General features: G+C 39.4%; 1 non-coding gene across 1 annotated transcript; it reads right to left on the bottom strand.

The window, feature by feature from the left end:
* Positions 1 to 16,230: 16,230 nt before the first annotated feature.
* Positions 16,231 to 16,338, bottom strand: LOC130950560 (small nucleolar RNA R71). Its single transcript, XR_009073631.1, has one exon. It is a non-coding gene; the product is annotated as a small nucleolar RNA R71 (small nucleolar RNA).
* Between the last annotated feature and the right edge of the window lie 8,624 nt (positions 16,339 to 24,962).

Raw genomic sequence — 24,962 nt, 5'->3', positions numbered from 1 at the left:
TTAGTTTCATGAATGAAACAAGATCCTCTATTAGAAATCTGGAGGCACAAGTGGGCCAGCTGAGTAAGAAAGTCATCGACACTCCTCCCAGTACTCTCCCAAGTAATACAGAAGAAAATCCAAAAGGAAAATGCAAGGCCATTGATTTAATCAAAGTGGCCGAATGCACCAAGGAGGAGGAGGACGAAAATCCCAGTGAGGAAGACTTCCTGGGACGTTCCTCAAGCAAGAAGGGTTTCCTATTAAGGATCTGAGGAATATGAGGCTCATCTAGAGACCATAGAGATTCCTTTAAATCCTTCAGCCATTCATGAGCTCTGAAGATATCATTCCTCTGAAGAGGATGAAGATTGATGGAGAGCAAGTTGCTCAATACTTAGGAGCTATCATGAAGCTGAATGCCAAGCTATTTGGTAATGAGACTTGGGAAAGTGAACCTCCCGTGCTCATTAACGAACTAGATACTTGGATTCAGAGAACTCTACCTCAAAAGAAACAAGATCCTGGCAAGTTCTTAATACCTTGCACCATTGGCACCATGAGCTTTGAAAAAGCTCTATGTGATCTTGGGTCAGGAATAAATCTTATGCCACTCTCTATAATGGAGAAGCTGGGGATCATTGAGGTACAACCAGCCTTGTTCTCATTACAATTGGCAGACAAGTCATTGAGACAAGCTTATGGAATAGTAGAGGACGTGCTAGTAAAGGTTGAAGGCCTTTACATCCCTACTGATTTCATAATCCTAGACAATAGGAAGGAAGATGATGAATGCATCATCCTAGGAAGACCTTTCCTAGCCACAGCAGGAGCTGTAATAGATGTCACCAGAGGTGAGTTAGTCCTTCAATTGAATGGGGACTACCTTGTGTTTCAGGCACATGGCCATCCCTCTGTGACAAAAGAGAGTAAGCATGAAGAGCTTCTCTCAGTTCAGAGTCAAGAAGAGCCCACACAGTCAAACTCTAAGTTTGGTGTTGTGAGGCCACAACCAAACTCTAAGTTTGGTGTACAAACCCCATATCCAAACTCTAAGTTTGGTGTTGGGAATACCACACTTAAGTTGACTGATCACCTTGTGGTTCCATGAGAGCCATGTCAAGCTATTGACATTAAGAAGCGCTTGTTGGGGCAACCCAATTTTATTTATCTAATTTTATTTTATTTTGGTTCTTTGTTATTTTTGTGTTTAATTAGGTACATGATCATGAGAAGTCACGAAAAAATCAAAAAAATTAAAAACAGAGTCAAAACAGAAGAAAAAAATTTTTTCACCCTGGAGGACGCACGGGCTGGCGTTCAACGCCCAGAAGGTGCATTGGCCGGCGTTCAACGCCAGAACAGAGCACCATTCTGGCGCTGAACCCAAAACAAGCAACAACCTGGCGTTAAACGCCAGGATGGTGCACAAAGAAAAAACTGGCGCTGAACGCGCCAGGAACAAGCATAACTGGCGTTCAACGCCAGAAACATGCATTACATGGGCGTTGAACGCCCAGAATGTGCACCAATGGGCGTTTGAACGCCAGAATGGTGCACCAAGGCATTTTACATGCCTATTCGGTGCAGGGATGGAATTCCTTGACACCTCAGGATCTGTGGACCTCACAGGATCCCCACCTATCTCGCCCTCTCTCTCTCCATTCATGGTCATCCCTTCTATTTTTCATTCACCACTCACTCTTTCCCGTAAACCCCACTCACCTTCAAGATTCAAAATTCTTTCCCACCCAATCCCACCCATATAGCCGAATCCATCTCCCCTCACTCTCCTCCATATTCTTCTTCTTCTTCTTCTTCTCTTCTTTCTTCTCTTGCTCGAGGGCGAGCAATATTTTAAGTTTGGTGTGGTAAAAGCATAGCTTTTTTGCTTTTCCATTACCATTAATGGCACCTAAAGCCAGAGAAACCTCAAAGGGAAGACAAAAAGCTTCCACCTCTGAGTCATGGGAGATGGAAAGACTACTAATATAAGCTGGAATAGTTCAGTTGGTTAGAACATGTGGCTGCAAATCAAGAGATCCCTGAGATACCTCAGGGGATAAGTTATCCTCCACACAAACATTGGAAGCAACTAAGGGTAGAAACACCAAAATTACTATGAATCATTCAAACAGAAGCAAGGAAGAGGCATAGAGGAGCTCAAAGAGCACCATTGGACCTTCAAGAAGGCGCCACCTTCACTCAGGTGGATTCATTCCTTGTTCTTTATTTCTTTCTGTTTTTCGGTTTTTAATATTGTGTTTATCTATGTTTTGTGTCTTTATTTCATGATCATTAGTATGTAACCATGCCTTAAAGCTATGAATAAAATCCATTAGTCCTTCACCTCTCTTAAAAGAAAAATGTTTTAATTCAAAAGAACAAGAAGTACATGAATTTCAAATTTATTATTGAATTTAATTTAATTATATTGATGTGGTGACAAGACTTTTTGTTTTCTGAATGAATGCTTGAACAGTGCATATGTCTTTTGATCTTGTTGTTTATGAGTGTTAAAATTGTTGGCTCTTGAAAGAATGATGAACAAAGAGAAATGTTATTGATGATCTGAAAAATCATGAATTTGATTCTTGAAGCAAGAAAAAGCAGTGAATAGCAAAAGCTTGCGAAAAAAAAAAGAAAAAAAATGGCGAAAAAAAAGGGGGCTAAAAAGAGTATATAGAAAAAGAAGGAGCAGTAGAAAAAGCCAATAGCCCTTAAAACCAAAAGGCAAGGGTAAAAAAGGATCCAAGGCTTTGAGCATCAATGGATAGGAGGGCCCAAGGAAATTAAATCCAGGCCTAAGCGGCTAAATCAAGCTGTCCCTAACCATGTGCTTGTGTCATGAAGGTCCAAGTGAAAAGCTTGAGACTGAGTGGTTAAAGTCGTGATCCAAGGCAAAAGAGTGTGCTTAAGAGCTCTGGACACCACTAACTGGGGACTTTAGCAAAGCTGAGTCACAATCTGAAAAGGTTCACCCAGTTATGTGTTTGTGGCATTTATGTATCTGGTGGTAATACTGGAAAACAAAGTTCTTAGGGCCACGGCCAAGACTCATAAGTAGCTGTGTTCAAGAATCAACATGCTTAACTAGGAAAGTCAATAACACTATCCGAAATTCTAAGTTCCTAGAGAAGCCAATCATTCATAAACTTCAAAGGAAAAGTGAGATGCCAAAACTGTTCAGAAGCAAAAGCTACAAGTCCCGTCATCTAATTAAATTAATATTCATTGATATTTTGGACTTTATAGTATATTCTCTTCTTTTTATCCTAATTGATTTTCAGTTGCTTGGGGACAAGCAACAATTTAAGTTTGGTGTTGTGATGAGCGGATAATTTATACGCTTTTTGGCATTGTTTTTAGGTAGTTTTTAGTAAGTTTAAGCTACTTTTAGGGATGTTTTCCTTAGTTTTATGTTAAATTCACATTTCTGGACTTTACTATGAGTTTGTGTGTTTTTTTGTGATTTCAGGTAAATTCTGACTGAAATTGAGGGATTTGAGCAAAACTCTGATAAAGGCTGACAAAAGGACTGCTGATGCTGTTGGATTCTGACCTCCCTGCACTCGAAATGGATTTTCTGGAGCTACAGAACTAAATGGCGCGCTCTCAACGGCGTTGGAAGTAGACATCCAGGGCTTTCCAGCAATATAATGTCCATACTTTATTCGAAGAATGACGACGTAACTTGGCGTTAAACGCCAAGTTCATGCTGCTGTCTGGAGTTAAACGCCAGAAAAACGTCATGATCCGGAGTTGAACGCCCAAAACACGTCATAACTCAAAGTTCAACTCCAAGAGAAGCCTTAGCTCGTGTATTGATCAAGCTCAGCCCAAGCACACACCAAGTGGGCCCCGGAAGTGGATTTATGCATCAATTACTTACTCATGTAAACCCTAGGAGCTAGTCTAGTATATATAGGACCTCTTACTATTGTATTAGACATCTTTGGTCTCAGTTTTGTTTTATTCTTCATCCTAGGAGATCATTGATCATGTTTTGGGGGCTGGCCATTCGGCCATGCCTGAACCCTTTGCTTATGTATTTTCAACGGTGGAGTTTCTGCACACCATAGATTAAGGGTGTGGAGCTCTGCTGTACCTCAAGTATTAATGAAGTTCTATTTTCTTTTATTCAAATCTCTCTTATTCTTATTCCAAGATATTCATTCGTACCCAAGAACATGATGAATGTGATGAGTTAGATAACCCTCATCATCATTCTCACTTATGAACGCGCGTGATTGACAACCACTTCCGTTCTACATGCAACAGAGCTTGAATGTGTATCTCTTAGATTCCCCAATAGAATCTTCGTGGTATAAGCTAGATAGATGGCGGCATTTATGAGGATCCGGAAAGTCCAACCTTGTCTGTGGTGTTCCGAGTAGGATCCTGGGAATCCGGAAAGTCTAACCTTGTCTGTGGTATTCCGAGTAGGATTCCGGTAATGAATGACTGTGACGTGCTTCAAACTTGTAACCTGCTGGGCGTTAGTGACAAACGCAAAAGAGGGATTCTATTCCAGTAGGGGAGGGAACCAACCGGTGATTAGCCGTACTGTGACAGAGTGCGTGAGCATTAGTTTTCACTGCGAGGATGGGATGTAGCCATCAGCCATGGGTGATGCCTCCAGACTGGTTAGCTGTGCGAGTGACAGCCGCATAGGATATTTCCCCGAGAGGATTGAAAGTAGCCACAGCTGATGGTGAACCCCTATACAAAGCTTGCCATGGAAAGGAGTAAGAAGGATTGAGTAGAAGCAGTAGGAAGGCAGGCGTCCTTGAGCCATACAGCATCTTCATATACTTAACTGAAATTCCTATGCACCAATGAATCTACATAAGTACTCTATCCCTTTTATTATTTCTTATTTTATTATTAATTTTCGAAACCCATAAATCAATATTTAATCTGCCTAACTGAGATTTACAAGGTGACCATAGCTTGCTTCATACCAACAATCTCTGTGGATTCGACCCTTACTCACGTAAGGTTATTACTTGGACGACCCAGTACACTTGCTGGTTAGTTGAACGGAGTTGTGAATTCCAATAAAGAAAATAAACAGTGCCCTAAGAGTAAATACATACTAAAGCTCAAAAGATAGTAATCACAATTTCGTCCACCAGCATGCTTCCCAAAAATTTTATTTTGAATTATTTCATTCTTTTCAACTTCCCACCGTTTGTTTTTATCATCCATGTTCCCAATAGGTTTCCCACACTTAAACAATTACACAATTTTTATCTTAAGCTAACCAAGGATTCAACTTGGAATTTTAAATTTGTTTTTCTGCTTAAGGCTAGTGTTGTGGTTTATAGAATAAGAGGGAATTAAAGACTCAATGGGGCTAACAAGAGTGATGTAAAAGGTAGGCTAATTTTGGGATAAGTGAGCTAGAATCAAACAATGGCCTCAATCATATGCAAGCATGTAAATATATTAAATATTGGACATATAGAATGGAACAAAGAAAAGATTACAATTATAGAGAAGAAAACACACAAGAATAAAAATTTATGGTTAAATAATGTAACCATGTAAATAAGCTCAAAATCTCACAGGTTGTTGTGTGTTCTTTGGCTCAAAAACCATGTTCCAAATACAACTTCAAACAAATTTAACACAAATTTTCAATTTAAATTAGTGAAATTTTTCAAAAATAAGATCTTAAAAAGAAACTTATTATTTTAACCAAGCAGTAGCTAAATGCATAAAATCAAACAAACATGCAAATGCAATAATGAACAAACAAAGAAAATAAAACAATGGTGTTGAAAAGAAGAAAATAGCTAACCCATGGAGATCGGTATCGACCTTCTCACACTTAAAGATTGCACCGTCCTCGGTGCATGCTAAGATATACAAGTGGACGGGTTGCTTCAACTGGGGCTTTTTTTGTTCCTTTCCTTGCCGGTGATTTGGGAGTAGCTTTTTCTTTACCCTTCTTGGTGGCCATCCTGAAAAGGGAAAAAGAAAGTAACTTTTAGAGCTAAGGGTTAGAGCAAGGAAGAGAGCGGGAAAGGTGGTAATCAATGCACAATAAAGAAGAATGACGTTAACACACGCTCATGAGTACATGTGAAAAGTCATCAATGGAAAATAGCTAGTGCATATGATAACAAGTGAATGCAAGGTGTTTATTGGCATGCTGGCAAAGGCATGAGTAGCATAGATCAAGCATTCAATGTCCAAGTTAGATTACCAAGTCTTTCAAACTAACAACATGTTTGTAATAACAATTATATTTAATTAATAAAATATAAAAAGAGTTTTGTGACAAGCAAGCATTTATAGTAGTAGATTAAAAGAAATCTTAAAAATAGTGCACAATGCCATACGGGCGTTTTCACAAACACATAGCATGCATGGTAAATAAGCTATTTGAAAGTATTAAATTGAACATGCAAGCAACCCTTTAAAAAGTAATATATAATTGTCAAATAATCCACAAAAAATAGAAAAAGACAATGACCCAAATAAAATTCCAACACCAATGAAAATAATGCAATGAATGAAAGTATGCAATTAAGTAAAAGAAAATGAAAGATAAGAAGAATGACAAGGGAAAGAAGGGAAGAAGAAGTAAGTAAGAAAGGAGGGAGGAAAAATTAGGATTGGGGAAGAAAAGATAAAATATTTTGGCATATTAGGTTAAGGTGTGCGACGCTGGCGACGCGGTCGCGTGGGTGATGCGGCCGCGTAATGCGCAATAAGGTCAGGCGACACGGATGCGTGGGTCACGCGATCACGTCACTTGATTTGTGCTAGTGGCGCGAGTGCAGCCTCATATTCGCACAACTCTCTGTTTAAATTGCATTTTGCCAAAAATCTGGGTGACGCGGTCGTGTGGGTGATACGATCGCGTGGATGGCCATTTTTGAAAGACGACGCGGCCACGTGGGGCATGCGTTCGCGTGGGAGGGCTTGGGCTTCTAGCACGAGTCCAGCCCAATTCCAGCACAACTTTTGGCCATGCACCTTTTTGACGTCGATTCTCGTGGCACGCGGCCGCGTGGATGACGCGGTCGCGTGGGAGGCCAAAGTTTCACATGACGTGGTCGCGTGAGCGACGCGGTCGCATTGGGTCAAATTATGCTAATGGCGCGCCTCTAGCCACGCTCTCGCGTGACTCTCTATTCAATTCTTTTCTTCCCAACGCACTAGTAACGCGGACGCGTCAGCGACGCTGCCACGTCGCGTGCGTGTTTTCCCTTTTTTTTATTATGCAATTATGTAGTATGCAATATGTAGTGTTAATGTAGATGCTATGAAAACTTCCAGGTTCAATGAAAATAAAATAAAAAAAAATAAACAACACGAAATAAAATTGAAAAAGAACGATCATACCATGGTGGGTTGTCTCCCACCTAGCACTTTTAGTTAAAGTCCTTAAGTTGGACCTTTGGTGAGCTCCCTGTTATGGTGGTTTATGCTTGTACTGATCCAGGAATCCCCACCAATGTTTGTACTTCCAGTAGCCTCCGGGGTCCCAAACAAGGCGCAGAAAGCCTTCAAGCAAGTTAAAGCAAGTGACAAGGCCCCAAGAGTGTTGATTTCTAGATTGAATTTCGGGGTCCCAAATCTTGCTTTTGCACTCGTCTTCTTGTTGAGCAATATTGTTCCATCCGGGTGGCAAACAGTCTGAATTCTCACTGAAGCAGCCAGACAACTTCCTAGACCCATTCAGTTGAGCTCTACACCAACCTTTGCGTTTAAATGTTGAGCACACAACCATGTTGAACCTTGCAGGATAAATCTTATCACTGACCATGTTGTACTCTTAATGCCACAGAGAGCTCTAAGTGGACCATCCGTCTCCAGTAGCCCATATTCAAGTGGGATTAGAAAGCTAAGGGATATGAATTTTACCCACTTGAATGTTGTGAAGGATGATGGCAACTTAGGGGGAGGGGTCTCCAATAACTTTGGCAAGGTGATTTCAAGCTCCACTCCCTTGTGCTCTTTGACAACTTCCACCTCTTTGAAAACTTCTTTGATTTCAACCTCTTCCTCTTGGTAGCTTTCTTCTAATTCAAACTCTTCTTCATTAATTACCAAGGGCATGGGAGGTTGTGCTTCTTCTTCTTTAATTTTCATATCTTGATCAACCTCTTCCAAGTCTTCAACTATGATATGCCTTGGAGGTTGTACACCCTCATCAGCATCAATTTTAAATACCTTGGAAGGAGGCTTTATGACTTGAATTTCCCATGGAGGTTCTGCATCTCCTAAGTCTTCAACCACTTCTTCCTCTTCAATAATTTCGGCTTCCTCCATTTGTTCCAGTACAAATTCATGCTCCTTACTGTCCACTGGAGTTTCTAGTATCTCCTTCATGCTACGTTCTTCATTAGATTGTCCGTATGAAGCCATGGGGGTTCCATGAGTGTCCGAATGTCTGGAAGGTAATTGATTTATTGCTTGCTCCAATTGATGAAGGGTTGCATGAAATTGATCTACTGTTTCCTTGAAATGACCCCTTGACTCTTGTTCCTCCTTGATGATTACCTTTTCATGACAACTCCCTTCAATTGCTCCTTCATCTTCAAGGGTCTCTTCTACCTTCACCTTTAGTGCCTCTTCTAGCTCCTTATGAAGTATGGATTCGCGAAGATGATCCCTTCTCTCTTGTTCCATGTCAATAGCATCATTGGGATCATGTTGCTCTTGGATTGATGGATGTGGGTGCTCTTCTATGGATGGTGGTGATGGGATGGGTGGATCATTATGTGGTTGAGATGGAAGTGCATTGGAGCTTGAGGGTTGAATATTGAAGGTATTTGGTGGTCCGATTTGGTTGACGAGAGCTTGTATAGTAGAGTTTAGATCAGCAAATGCTTTCTCCATGGAGGTTTGGGGTGGATAGGAGGGTTCATTCGTTGGGAGAAAGGGTTCATGGTAGGAAGGTGGTTCATCTTGATACTGATAAGGAGATGGTGTATATTGAGGTGGTGGTTCTGTATATGGTTCATTTGGCTCATAAGGTGGTTGGTATGGTGGATATGGGTTAGGGTCATATGGAGGTGAATAGTGGGAAGGGGCTTGTGAGTATGGTGGTCCAAAGTCATGTTGAGGATATCTATCATTTTTGTATGCATTGCAGAATGGTCTTCGTCCAGGATATCTTGGAAGGTGTTGTTGCCTAAAGGGTTGATCAGATCCTCTTGGCTCCGTCCATCTTTGATTGCTTTGACCTTGATGCATATTCCTATTCTCATTATAGTGTCCATTCCTAACAATAACATTGGAATCAAACTTGAAGCCAGAGGGGTGAGAATTCATAGTAATAGAAAAAAAATAGAAACAAAAACTAACAAAAAGAAAATATTTTGAAAAAGATAAGATTGGATTTTGAAAAAGATATGATTTTTTTTTGTTTGAAAAATATTTACAATAACTAATAATAAGGCACATGTTTGCAATTCCCCAGCAACGGCGCCATTTTGATGAGAGAACTTTTGCGTGGTCTAGAATTCAGAATAAATTCCAATTGCAAGTATAGCTTCTAAACCAATAAGAGTCCTTTCATACAAACGTTTTGGTTGTCACAAGTAACAAACCTCTAAATAAATTGATAACCGAAGTATTTAAACCTCGGGTCGTCTTCTCAGGGAATTGCAGGGAGGTATGTTCTTATTATTGGTTATGAGTTTTGTAAATCGGGGGTCTTGAGAATGAGGAGCAGATATGATAAATGACAAGTAAACAAAATAAATGACAGGAAAATAAACATTTGGCAAGGTATGAGAAATTAGAAGTCCTATCCTAGTTATCCTTATCAATGATGACGAAAATTGAATCTTAACTCCACTTAGTTAACCTCTGCTGTTGCAAAGGAAGGTCAAATGGCTAATTAGTTTGATCTTTGAATCCTAGTTAATTCCTAAGAAAAGGTTGGGATTATAGAAGTTCAAGCTAATTAGTAAAGATAGCGGTTATCGATCACGTTGAGTTTGATAACTCAAGAGTTACTGATTTCCTAACCAAAGCCAAGAATGTGGAAAGCTGAATTGAAATCATAAATCTAAAAACATCTCAATAATGTATAATCCTAACATGAAAAGTTCATAAGCCAATTGGGCAACATAAATCAAATACCAATAAAAGCATTAAAGTATCTAAAATAAGAGAATAATATAAAGTAAAGGAAATATTGAACCTGATGAAGATTCAAATTAAATCATAATTTCTAAAAATCCTACCTAAATCCTAAGAGAGAGGAGAGAACCTCTCTCTCTAAAAACTATATCTAAAACTAAAATTATGAATTATGAGAACCTCCTCATGAATGAATGGATTCCCCCACTTTATAGCCTCTAATCTGTGTTTTCTGGGCCGCAAACTGGATCGAAAACAGCCCAGAAATCACTGGAGAAGAAATCTGCCACGCTGATTTTCGTAATTGCGACTCGTCCGCGTGGATGACGCGTTCGCGTTGCCTAGCGTCAGGACAACTATGGCATATTATATATCAAATCGAAGCCCCGGACGTTAGCTTTCCAATGCAACTAGAACCGCATCGTTTGGACCTCTATAGCTCAAGTTATGACCGTTGTAGTGCGAGAGGGTCAGGCTGACAGCTTTGCAGTTCCTTCAATTTCTTGTATTCCTTCCGCTTTTGCATGCTTCCTTTCCATCCTCCAAGCCATTCCTGCCCTATAATCCCTGAAATCACTGAACACACATATCACGGCATCTAATGGTAATAAGAGAGGATTAATATTAGCAAATATAAGACCAAAGAAGTATGTTTTCAATCATAGCACAAATTCCGGAAGGAAAACGTTAAACATGCGATTAGTATGAATAAATGGGTAAAGAGTTGATAAAAACATTCAATTGAGCACAAGATGAACCATGAAATAGTGGTTTATCAGTGTCACATGACGCGCATGCGTGGAGTGAAGTTGTGCGTTAGGCACGGTGACAGTGCCACTCCCACATAACTCTCTGGTTTTTATACCAAGAGTTGCGATTTCGCCAAACAATGCATACGCGTCGCCCACGCTTGCGCGGGGGTTGGCGAAGGGGACCAATGACGCTTAAGCTTCATCGACGCGTACACGTGGACAGGGATTGTGCTCCTAGCACCATTTTTGCCCAAATCTCGCACAACTCTCGGGTTTTTGTACCAAGAGTTGCGTAGACGCATTGACGAACGGGTTCTAGTGTGGTCTAGAATTCACAAATAAAGGCTCGTTGAAAGTATAGCTTCTAAACCAACTAAATCCTTTCGTACAAAAGATTGTTTGTCACAAGTAACAAAACCCAATAAAAATAAACCGAAGTATTCAAACCTCGGGTCGTCTCTCAAGGAATTGCAGGGAGGTGTGTTATTATTGGTTATGAAAAAAGTATCTTTTTGGTTTTTTGAAAGGTTTGAAGAAGGAATGTAAATTACAAGGAAGTAAACTAATTATCATGAAAACTAATGCAAGGTATAAGAACTGGACATCCTATCCTAGTTATCCTTATCAATTGTGATGAGAATTGGATTTTGCTCCCACTTGGTCAACCTCTAATGATGAAGGTATGTTAAGTGGATGAATCAATTTGATCCTCAGGTCCTAGCCAATTCCTAAGAAAAGACTAGAGTTAGGGGAATTCAAATCAATCAGCAAAGAATTCCAATTTTCAATCAACAAGGAGTTTGATAACTCAAGTGTCTCCAATTACTCAACCAAAGCAAAGGGAGGAGAACAATCCAAATTATTTATATCCTAAATAGAAGAAAGCAATCATAAATCCGAAATACCTCAATGTGTATTAAATCAGAAAATCAAATCTAACATGGAGTTTATAAACAAATAAAAGAGAAACTAAATTAAAAGAACATTGAACCTGGAATTGAGAAGAAGAAGAAGAAATCCTAATCCTAAAACCTAAGAGAGAGGAGAGAGCCTCTCTCCCTCTCTCTCTAGAGAACTACATCTAAAACCTAAAATTGTGCATAATGAATGTTGTCTTGAGTCTCTACATGTTCCCTTGATTTAGTCTGTGTTTCTGGGCCGAAAACTGGGTCAAAACACGGCCTAAAATCGCCCCTAGCATTTTCTGTTAATTCTGCAGATCGCGCACGTCACGCGTACACGTCAGTCACGCGTTTGCGTCGCTGGTCATTTTGGCGTGTCACGCGTTCGTGTCAAGCACGCACTCGCGTCATATTGTAGAACTGGTACACGAAATCGTGAGTTCACACTTCTCTTACAACTCCGTGCAGCTGACCAGCACTAGGTCGTCCAAGTAATACCTTACGTGAGTAAGGGTCGATCCCACGGAGATTGTCAGCTTGAAGCAAGCTATGGTCATCTTGTAAATCTCAGTCAGGCAGATTCAAATGGTTATGAGGTTTTGATGATAAAAAGATAAATAAATATAAAATAAGATAGAAATACTTATGTAGTTCATTGGTGGGAATTTCAGATAAGCGTATGGAGATGCTGTGTTCCATTTGAATCTCTACTTTCCTACTTCCTTCATCCAGTCATGCGTACTCCCTTCCATGGCAAGCTGTATATTGGGGATCACCGTTTTCAATGGCTACCATCCGTCCTCTCAGTGAAAATGGTCCAGCTACGGGTTACGTAGGGCTAATCATCTGTCGGTTCTTGATCGTGTCGGAATAAGATCCATTGATCCTTTTGCACACTGTCACTGCGCCCAGCACTCGCGAGTTTGAAGCTCGTCACAGTCATCCCATCCAAGATCCTACTCGGCGCATACTTTGTTCGAGCTTAGATGAAGCAAGCGTTCAACACCAGTTCCATGCTATATTCTGGAGTAAAACGCCAGAAATACGTCACAAACCAGAGTTAAACGCCAAAAACATGTTACAACTTGGCGTTTAACTCCAAGAGCAGCCTCTGCACGTGTAAAGCTCAAGCTGAGCCCAAGCACACACCAAGTGGGCCCCGGAAGTGGATTTCTGTATCAATTACTTATTTTTGTAAACCCTAGTGGCTAGTTTAGTATAAATAGAACTTTTTACTATTGTACTAGGGGAAATCTTTGGACGTTTAGTTCTTAGACCTTGGGGGCTGGCCTCTCGGCCATGCCTGGACCTTCATCACTTATGTATTTTCAATGGTGGAGTTTCTACACACCAAAGATTAAGGTGTAGAGCTCTGTTGTACCTCAAGAATTAATGCAATTACCATTGTTCTTCTATTCGATCCAAGCTTATTCTTATTATAAGATATTCGCTGCACTTCAACCTGATGGATATGATGATCTGTGACACTCATCATCATCCATCCTTATGAACGCGTGCCTGACAACCACCTCCATTTTACAAGCGAGATCTAGAGTGTATATCTCTTGGATTCCTGATGCACGACGGATGGTCGTCCTCGCCTGACAACCGAGCCTTCCATTCCGTGAGATCAGAGTCTTCGTGATATAAGCTAGAATCCATTGGCAGCATTCATGAGAATCCAGAAAGTCTAAACCTTGTCTATGGTATTCCGAGTAGGATTCAGGGATTGAATGACTGTGACAAGCTTCAGACTCGCGATTATTGGGCGTAGTGACAGACGCAAAAGGATCAATGGATCCTATTCCGACATGATCGAGAACCAACAACTGATTAGCCGTGCTGTGCCAGAGCATTTGGACCATTTTCATTGAGAGGATGGGAAGTAGCCATTGACAACGGTGATGCCTTACATACAACTTGCCATGGAAAGGAGTAAAGATGATTGGAGGAAGACACTATTCCGACATGATCGAGAACCAACAACTGATTAGCCGTGCTGTGCCAGAGCATTTGGACCATTTTCATTGAGAGGATGGGAAGTAGCCATTGACAACGGTGATGCCTTACATACAACTTGCCATGGAAAGGAGTAAGAATGATTGGAGGAAGACAGTAGGAAAGCAGAGATTCAACAGGAACAAAGCATCTCTATGCACTTATCTGAAATTTCCACCAATGAATTACATAAGTATCTCTATCTTTATTTTATGCTTCATTTTTATTATTTTTGAAAATCTTTATAACCATTATAAACTGCCTGACTGAGATTTACAAGATGACCATAGCTTGCTTCATACCAACAATCTCCGTGGGATTGACCCTTACTCACGTAAGGTTTATTACTTTGACGACCCAGTGCACTTGCTGGTTAGTTGTGTGAAGTTGTGAAGAATGTGAGTGAACCATAGTAGTGTGCACCAAATTTTTGGAGCCATTACTAAGAATTGTTCGAGTTATAAAAAGTGTAAATCACAATTTTGCTTATCAAGTTTTTGGCGCCGTTGCCGGGGATTGTTTGAGTTTGGACAACTGACGGTTCATCTTGTTGCTCAGATTAGGTAATTTTCTTCTTATTTTGTTTTCCAAAAAGTTTTCAAAAATTTTCTTCTTTGTTTTCGTTTTTCAAAAAAAATTGATTTTCGAAAAAAAAAGAAAAAAATTTAATAAAATCATAAAAATCAAAAATATTTTGTGTTTCTTGTTTGAGTCTTGAGTCAATTTTTAAGTTTGGTGTCTTGCATGTTTTTCTTTTCTTGAAAATTTTCAAAAATAAGTTCTTGATGTTCATCATGATCTTCAAGTTGTTCTTGATAAGTCTTCTTGTTTGATCTTTAAATTTTCTTGTTTTGTGTCTTTTGTTGTTTTTCATATGCATTTTTGCATTCATAGTGTCTAAGCATTAAAAATTTCTAAGTTTGGTGTCTTGCATGTTTTTCTTTTCTTGAAAATTTTACAAAAATAAGTTTTTGATGTTCATCATGATCTTCAAAGTATTCTTGGTATTCATCTTGACATTCAAAGTGTTCTTGCATGCATTATGTGTTTTGATCTTAATTTTTCATGTCTTGTGTCAATCTTGCTGTTCATAAAAAAAATTATATATATATATATATATATTTCCCTTTTTTCTCTCATAAATTTCGAAAATTTGAGTTGACTTAGTAAAAAATTTTTAAAACTTAGCTATTTCTTATAAGTCAAGTCAATTTTTCAAATTTAAAAAAACTTATCTTTTCAAAATCTTTTTCATTTTTTGTATTTGTTTTCGAATTTTTTTAAATTAATCTTCAAAATCTTTTTCTTATCTTTATTTCATGATTTTCAAAAACTTTACTAAGATTGATTCAAAAATTTAAAGTTTGCTAATTTCTTGTTAAGAAAGGTTCAATCTTTAAATTCTAGAATAATTTTAATTTTGAAAATCAAATCTTTTCCAAAATATCTTTTTCAATCATAATTTTTTTTCAAAATTGATTTCAAAAATCTTTTCTAACTTCCAATCTTTTCAAAATTGAATTTCAAATATTTTTCAACTAACTAATTGACTTTTTGTTTGTTTTACTATTTCTTATCTTTTTCAAAACCACCTAACTACTTTCCTCTCTCTAATTTTCGAAAATTACCTCCCTCTTTTTCAAAATTCTTTTAATTAACTAATTGTTTCAAATTTTAATTTTAATTTTATTTCTTCTCTTAATTTTCAAAAATCACTAACCCTTTTTCAGAATTTATTTTCGAATTTCTCCCTCTCTCATCTTCTTCTATTTATTTATTTAATTACTAACACTTCTCTTCATCTTAAAAATTCGAACCCCCTCTTCCTCTCTGAGTTCGAATTCTCCTCTTTTCCTTCTTGTATTCTTTTCTTCTTTTACTAACATAAAGGAATCTCTATACTGTGACATAGAGGATTCCTCTTCTTTTTCTGTTCTTTTCTTTTTCATATGAGCAGAAGCAGGGACAAGAACATTCTTGTTGAAGCAGATCCTGAACCTGAAAGGACCCTGAAGAAGAAGCTTAGAGAAGCTAAAGCACAACAATCCAGAGAAAACCTTACAGAAAATCTCGAAAAAAAGAGAGATATGGCTGAACCCAATAACAATGGTGGAGGCGCAAGGAGGATGCTTAGTGATTATACTACACCTACTTTCAAGTTTGATGGAAGAAGCATCTCAATCCCTGCCATTGGAGCAAACAATTTTGAGCTGAAACCTCAACTAGTTGCTCTAATGCAACAAAACTGCAAGTTCCATGGACTTCCATCAGAAGATCCCTATTAGTTTTTAACTGAATTCTTGCAGAAATGTGAGACTGTTAAGACTAATGGAGTAGATCCTGAAGTCTACAGGCTTATGCTTTTCCCTTTTGCTGTAAGAGACATGGCTAGAACATGGTTGGAATCTCAACCTAAAGATAGCATGGACTCTTGGGATAAGCTGGTCACGGCCTTCTTGGCTAAGTTCTTTCCTCCTCAAAAGCTGAGCAAGCTTAGAGTGGATGTTCAGACCTTCAAACAAAAAGATGGTGAATCCCTCTATGAAGCTTGGAAAAGATACAAGCAGATGACCAAAAGATGTCCTTCTGACATGCTTTCAGAGTGGACCATTTTGGATATATTCTATTATGGTCTATCTTAGTTCTCTAAGATGTCACTGGACCATTCTGCAGGTGGATCCATTCACCTAAAGAAAATGCCTGCAGAAGCTCAAGAACTCATTGACATGGTTACAAATAACCAATTTATGTACACTTCTGAGAAGAATTCTGTGAGAAATGGGACACCTCAGATGAAGGAAGTTCTTGAAATGGATGCTCTGAATGCCATATTGGCTCAGAACAAAATGTTGACTCAGCAAGTCAACATGATTTCTCAGAGTCTGAATGGATGACAAAATGCATTCAACAGTACTAAAGAGGTATCTTCTGAAGAAGAAGCTTATGATCCTAAGAACCCTGCAATGGCAGAGGTGAATTACATGGGTGAACCCTATGGGAACACCTATAACTCCTCATGGAGAAATCATCCAAATTTCTCATGGAAGGATCAACAAAAGCCCCAACAAGGCTTTAATAATGGTGGAAGAAACAGGCTTAGCAATAATAAGCCTTTTCGATCATCTTCTCAGCAACAGACAGAGCATTCTAAGCAGAGCTCCTCTAGCTTAACAAACATAGTCTCTGATCTGTCTAAGGCCATGATGAGCGGATAATTTATACGCTTTTTGGCATTGTTTTTAGGTAGTTTTTAGTAAGTTAAAGCTACTTTTAGGGATGTTTTCATTAGTTTTTATGTTAAATTCACATTTCTGGACTTTACTATGAGTTTGTGTGTTTTTTTGTAATTTCAAAAAATTTCTGGCTGAAATTGAGGGACTTGAGCAAAACTCTGAAAAAGGCTGACAAAAAGGACTGCTGATGCTGTTGGAATCTGACCTCCCTGCACTCGAAATAGATTTTCTGGAGCTACAGAACTCCAAATGGCGCGCTCTCAACGGCGTTGGAAAGTAGACATCCAGAGCTTTCCAGCAATATATAATAGTCTATACTTTATTCGGAAATTGACGACGTAACTTGGCGTTGAACGCCAAGTACATGCTGCTGTCTGGAGTTAAACGCCAGAAACACGTCATGATCCGGAGTTGAACGCCCAAAAGACGTTATAACTTGGAGTTCAACTCCAAGAGAAGCCTCAGCTCGTGGATAGATCAAGCTCAGCCCAAGCATACACCAAGTGGGCCCCGGAAGTGGATTTATGCATCAATTACTTACTCATGTAAACCCTAGTAGCTAGTCTAGTATAAATAGGATAATTTACTATTGTATTAGACATCTTTTGACAGTTTAATCTCTTTACTGTTTAGTCTTTGATCATTCGGTCTTTTGATCATTGAGGGGGCTGGCCATTCAGCCATGCCTGAACTTTCCCCTTATGTATTTTCAACGGTGGAGTTTCTGCACACCATAGATTAAGGGTGTGGAGCTCTGCTGTACCTCAAGTTTCAATACAATTACTATTACTTTCTATTCAATTCTCTTTATTCTTATTCCAAGATATACGTTGCACAACACTTTGATGAATGTGATGATCCATGACACTCATCATCATTCTCACCTATGAACGCGCGTGACTGACAACCACTTCCGTTCTACTTTAGGCCGGGCGCATATCTCTTAGATTCCCCAACAGAATCTTCATGGTATAAGCTAGATAGATGGCGGCATTCATGGGGATCCGGAAAGTCTAACCTTGTCTGTGGTATTCCGAGTAGGATTCTGGTATTGAATGACTGTGACGAGCTTCAAACTCCTGAAGGCTGGGCGTTAGTGACAGACGCAAAACAATCAATGGATTCTACTCCAACCTGATTGAGAACCGACAGATGATTAGCCGTGCTGTGACAGAGCATTTGGACCATTTTCACTGAGAGGACGGGATGTAGCCATCAACAAGGGTGATGCCTCCAGACGATTAGCCGTGTAGTGACAGCGCATAGGACCATTTTCCCGAGAGGATTAAAAGTAGCCATTGATGATGGTGATGCCCTACATACAGTTTGCCATGGAAAGGAGTAAGAAGGATTGGATGAAAGCAATAAGAAAGTAGAGATTCGAAAGGATTCTAGCATCTCCACACGCCTATCTGAAATTCCCACTATTGATTTACATAAGTATTTTTATCCCTTTTTATTTTCTATTTATTATTAATTATTCAAAAATCCATAAACCAATATAATTTGCCTAACTGAGATTTACAAGGTGACCATAGCTTGCTTCATACCAACAATCTCTGTGGGATCGACCCTTACTCACGTAAGGTATTACTTGGATGACCCAGTACATGATGCATTTGCATATTTACCATTTTACTTAGTTAGTTTAGTTAGTTTTAGCTTAGTTTCATTCATTTTCTTTGAAATAAATAGACAAATTTGTGAACTTTTCCTCCATGCATTCATAAACCAAGAACTAAGTGAAATTTGACATAATCTATGCAAATGATTCAAGAAGTTTATATGCAAGTTAAGGTGAATGATTTCCTTGAAATTTAATGCATAAGATGGCAAAACTTTGAGAAAAGTTCTTTGGTTTATGATAGGTGATGAAGCAAGAAGACAATGGTGCAAGGAAATCTTGGAGCAAGAAGGAGATGCACGTTGCCAACTTGATCCTCAAGTTGGCAACGCCCATTTGAGGCAACCAGGATGAGATAGCACGTTGGCAACTTGGTTTCCAAGTTGCCAACGCCCAAATTGGTGCTGCCAGGAGGATTAGCACGTTGGCAACTTGGAAACCAAGTTGGCAACGTGCTAGTGCATGTTCAACAGAATTTACAGCCTGACCTTCCCCTCTTCAAGGATGAATAACTTGAACCACAGAGATCCAATTGACATGCTTCTAATTGTGTTGAGAAGTAGACATCCAGAGCTTTCCAACGATATATAATAGTCCATAATGGAGCATGAAATGGAAGCTTAAATTAGAGGCAACTTTAAGCCCTTAGAACAAGGAAATGGAGCATTGCACGTTGCCAACTTGAGGATCAAGTTGGCAACGCCAGGAAGCCACCAGGGGAGAACATTGCACGTTGCCAACTTGAAGACCAAGTTGGCAACGCTAGGAAGCCACCAGGGAAGAACATTGCACGTTGCCAACTTGAAGACCAAGTTGGCAACGCCAGGAAGCTACCAGGGGAGATGTTGGCACGTTGTCTCTGGCGTGTTTGCCAACAACGTGGGCAACAACGCCCAAGCAAGGAGGAGGAAGTCATCTCGGCATTGTTGCTGGCGTGTTTGCCAGCAACGTGGGCAACAACGCCCAAGCCAAGAAGAAAAGAGAGCCTGGTGTTGTTGCTGGCGTGTTTGCCAACAACGTGGGCAACAACGCCCTGGCAGCTTGATGTTGCTCTCTTCAAGGGCGTGTATCTTGAGCTAGAAAACTCCAAATGAAGTGAAATCAGTGGCATTGGAAAGTAGACATCAAGAGCTTTCCAACCATATATCATACTTTGGTGTGGCAAACCTTAAAGAAATGCAAATTTCCTTTTGCAACACTTAGTCACAAACTAAGTTTGGTGTCCATGCATGCATAAAATGCTAGAAAAAAAATATTTTAGTTTAATTCAGCATATGAAAACACCCTTAGAATTAAATTTGTCATTTTAATTAATGCCTCATTAGGATTTCAAAAAAAAAATATAGATAGCATAAGTCAAGAATTTGTTTTCAAGAATCTTAAGGCTTTTGAATCTTTGTTGCAGAGAAGTGAAAGAAAGAAGTGATAGAGAATCTTGAAATATGGATTCACGGATGCACATAGAAGAAAGAGGAAGTCACATGTGCCTTGGAGTTTGTGCTTCAGGAAAAGCAACTCAACATGCATTAGCTAAGAAGGTTCATACTTCCCATGACACAACCAAACCATTAAGGCAATGTCTCCACCATGCAAAGCAACGTTGCATCCCACCCAACAATAACCACACTTCACTTCATTCTCAATATATAGATTACCGCCATACTTCACCCACTCATCCAAAAAAACACTTCTTCTCTTATTCACACTTGTCTCACAAACCTTAACCCCTAGGATGACCGAACCACCTTCACTCCACAAATCCCTTTCAATCACTTTCAAACCTTCATTTCTTACCCTATAAGCTTACCAATCTAAGCTTCCCTTACTTACACTTCTTGTATGCTTGAGGACAAGCATTGCTTCAAGTTTGGTGTTGGGAAGATTCGACCATCACAATTCAATGGCCTCATCAACACGAGCTAGGAAGAAGAAGGATAAGCAACCCATGCAAGAGCAACCCACATTTGATGAAAGAAAGTTCAAATCTGAATACCATGAACGCATCTTCAATTGGATGATAAGCAGAGATATTGTCCCGGAGGTTCCTTTCAAACTAAAAGATGAAGAATACCCAGACATACACAAAGTGATTAGAAAAAGGGGATGGGAGCTTCTATGTGACTAACCCCAAATTGTAAGTATGCTTCTCATCCATGAATTCTATGCCAATGTCATAAAGAAAGATGAGGAGGAAGAACCATACTTGAGTTATGTACGAGGAGTGGTAGTTCCATTTAGCCCAGACACCATCAATAGAGTGCTAAAAACCAAACCAAAACGGTTCAAGCAACCTAGCTATGAGGAGAGGATCAAATATGACCCAAGGTGTGTAGATGTTCTAAGTGATTTATGTAAAGTAAGCACAGACTGGGTGTTGGACTCACACAAACAACCACTCAAACTCAGAAGGGGTGATCTCATACCTCAAGCAAAAGGATGGCATGATATAGTGAGAAGATCATTAATCTCCACCTCAAACAACTCAGAGGTGACATTGAACAGAGCTATAATGATTCATTGTATAATGAAAGGAGGGGAGATAGATGTGGGAGAAACCATAGCCAAGAACATCATTAACATAGCCGAAGGTGTCAAAGAGACGGCTGGCTAGGATATCCTAGCACTATCTTGCGTTTATGTGAAGAAGCCGGAGTGCCACTTGGAGAATTTGATTCCACAGACATAGTCTCCACTGGGAAACCCATCACCAAGAAGTTAATGGAGTATGTCACCACAACCCAATTAGAGAGGCAACCTTTAGCAAGAAGAAAGAGGAGGAAAGAAACAAGGCAAGAGGAGGAGCAAGAAGAAGAATGGGAGCAAGGAGAAGGAGAACAACAAGATGATAGAGAAGAACCAGCTGCACTAAGCATGAACCAACTTCAAGCTGCGTTAGAAGGAATCTCCGGGCAATACTCACAAATTCAAAGAAGCCAAAATGAGCAAGCTCAACAACAAAGAGATCTTTGACAATTGATGGATCAACAAAGAGGAGCCCAAGCTCAATGGATGGAGCAGCAGAAGGAATATCAAACGCACATGATGGAACTTCAACAAGAGCAATATACTAAGATGTATGAAGCCATCAAAAACTCAACTGCTGAATATGAAAGATCCATGAATAAAGTAATACAAGAGCAGGTTCAGTTAAGGAAAGAGCAAGCTCAACAAAAGGAGCTTCTTCAAAGGATGGATGATAGAGAAGATAAGCTTTACAGAGAATTCAATGAAAACAGAATGTTTAAAGAAGCTAGACACAGAGATAGAATTGATTATGATATGTGCACTCAAGAAAAACTCAGCTACATTTGTGGAACACTCCCAGTGCTCAACCCAAAAATCCAAACATTCAATGAAGCACATAAGATTTTAGAAGAACAGGAAATTGCAAGGGTGAAGTTCAACATTGAAAGGCTAAGAGATAGGATGGTGAGCTCGGGGATATGGAGAAAGATAGAGGAAGGATCAACAACAAAACAACAAGGAGAAATAAGAAGCAAGAAAAAGCAAGATCCAAAAGGCAAAGGAAAGCAAGGAGAATCAAGCAAAGGAAAGGAACCCAAAGCTTAAAGGTGGTGAAGTTTCTTTTAGTATTTCAATAAATAAAGAAGATGTATATCTGAGACATGATATACCTTCTAAGATCCCTCTTTTATGCATTTTTTTTTGTTTATGTTATGCATTCTCATGTCTACATCATGTTTGAAATGTATGTTTGTCCTAAGTCCTTTTGTTTGATGATTGAATAAAAGATGGAATTTAAACAAGAACAGAGGGAAATTTGGCTTAGAAAGAATGAAGTTGTTTCTTAGAGAATGATAGTATACATGGTTTCTTTGTAAATGAATCAAGGTTTAAGAATTCAAAAGGATGCTTGTTTATAAAAGACTAGTTGGTTAAAAATTACAAGGCTCAAGAAATTCAAAGCACAAGAGTCCTTAACGAAAAAAAAGAGAAAGAAAAAAAAATGAAAAGCTAGGCATCAATGACCAAATTTGGATATGTGTCTGTGGTGATTGATGTTAGGAGACATACTTGGGCTAGTAAATCCGAGGGGTGCTTCATCACCCGATAACTTGAGTTAACTAACTCGGGATTATCGATTGAAAACCCCACTTCAAGAGTAGCTCCATAACAGAACATTTAGCAACCCAAAGAGGTGCTGGACACCACTATCCAAGTACAATCCCAAAGTTATATGCCTGTGATAGAATGTGTTAAGGAGAGAGGCTTGAGCTAGTAAATCTTTAAGAGTGTTTCAACACTTAACAACTTAAACCAACTGGTTTGGGATTGTTGGTTGAAAGCTTATGCTAAAAAGCCGCCTTAAGACAAGATATTTAGCTCAATTAAAGCAAAGGAAACTGGAAAGAAAAGAATCAAGTTAAGGATTAGGTGCTAAGGTATGAAAAAAGGGAGTCTAATAAATCTAGCTAGTCTGGTATTAAAGCAAGCATTTTGATAAAGAAGTAAATGAGCCTTGATCATTTGCATTGAATAAATGGCTACACAACTAAGGATGATAGACTTCTTGAAAGGAGTTCCTCTCTGTTTAAATATTTGTGCATCTTAAATTCTGTTATCAAATCATTTTCTATTGCTTGAGGACAAGCAACATTTTAAGTTTGGTGTTGTGATGCATTCGCATATTTACCATTTTACTTAGTTAGTTTAGTTAGTTTTAGCTTAGCTTCATTCATTTTCTTTGAAATAAATAGACAAATTTGTGAACTTTTCCTCCATGCATTCATAAACCAAGAACTAAGTGAAATTTGACATAATCTATGCAAATGATTCAAGAAGTTTATATGCAAGTTAAGGTGAATGATTTCCTTGAAATTTAATGCATAAGATGGCAAAACTTTGAGAAAAGTTCTTTGGTTTATGATAGGTGATGAAGCAAGAAGACAATGGTGCAAGGAAATCTTGGAGCAAGAAGGAGATGCACGTTGCCAACTTGATCCTCAAGTTGGCAACGCCCATTTGAGGCAACCAGGATGAGATAGCACGTTGGGAACTTGGTTTCCAAGTTGCCAACACCCAAATTGGTGCTGCCAGGAGGATTAGCACGTTGGTAACTTGGAAACCAAGTTGGCAACGTGCTAGTGCATGTTCAACAGAATTTACAGCCTGACCTTCCCCTCTTCAAGGATGAATAACTTGAACCACAGAGATCCAATTGACATGCTTCCAATTGTGTTGAGAAGTAGACATCCAGAGCTTTCCAACGATATATAACAGTTCATAATGGAGCATGAAATGGAAGCTTAAATTAGAGGCAACTTTAAGCCCCTAGAACAAGGAAATGGAGCATTGCACGTTGCCAACTTGAAGACCAAGTTGGCAACGCTAGGAAGCCACCAGGGAAGAACATTGCACGTTGCCAACTTGAAGACCAAGTTGGCAACGCCAGGAAGCTACCAGGGGAGATGTTGGCACGTTGTCTCTGGCGTGTTTGCCAACAACGTGGGCAACAACGCCCAAGCAAGGAGGAGGAAGTCATCTCGGCATTGTTGCTGGCGTGTTTGCCAGCAACGTGGGCAACAACGCCCAAGCCAAGAAGAAAAGAGAGCCTGGCGTTGTTGCTGGCGTGTTTGCCAGCAACGTGGGCAACAACGCCCAGGCAGCTTGATGTTGCTCTCTTCAAGGGCGTGTATCTTGAGCTAGAAAACTCCAAATAAGGTGAAATCAGTGGCATTGGAAAGTAGACATCAAGAGCTTTCCAGCCATATATCATAGTGAGGTATTAGAGTTCAGTTGAAGGTTCAAAAGTCAGCTTCATTTAGAGCCCCAACCTTGGGCGTTATCATGGGCGTGTTCACCAAAAACGCCAGGCAGCCTGACCATACCTTCTTCAAAGGAGCATAACTTGAGCTATAGAGATCCAATTGAGGTGTTTTCAGTTGCATTGGAAAGCTTACATTCAGAGCTTTCTAACCATGTATGATAGTCTATAGTGAAACACAAAATTGAAGCTCAAACAAGAGGCAACTTTGGGCACCAAAAACTGAATTCAAAAAAAGCCAAGTGTTTGGCAACAACTTGGGCTGGCAATGCCCAAGCACCAAGCCTGGTGCCCAGGAAATTACTTGCACGTTGCCAACGTGCATAGAGCTGACGTTTTTGGCAACAACGCTCAGATGGGCCAGAATTGATGAGGAATTGCTCTTGTTCTCTTCACCACTTTCAAAGGGGAATTCTTCCCTAATTGGACCAGGAACTTAACCATGGAAAAGCCCACATTGCCAATCCAATTGAGGACCTCCAAATGAGTCTTAGGAGTAGTATAAATAGAGTTAAATTTTGTACTTGGAGGACTCTTCTTCCACTTTTTAGAGACTTTTACTTTTACTTTGACATTGTG

This window comes from Arachis stenosperma, chromosome 1 (genome assembly GCF_014773155.1).
Source record: "Arachis stenosperma cultivar V10309 chromosome 1, arast.V10309.gnm1.PFL2, whole genome shotgun sequence".
In the NCBI taxonomy this organism is placed as follows: domain Eukaryota; kingdom Viridiplantae; phylum Streptophyta; class Magnoliopsida; order Fabales; family Fabaceae; genus Arachis; species Arachis stenosperma.
The sequence above is the reverse complement of the archived record's forward strand: the minus strand, read 5'-3'. Positions and strand labels throughout refer to the sequence as shown.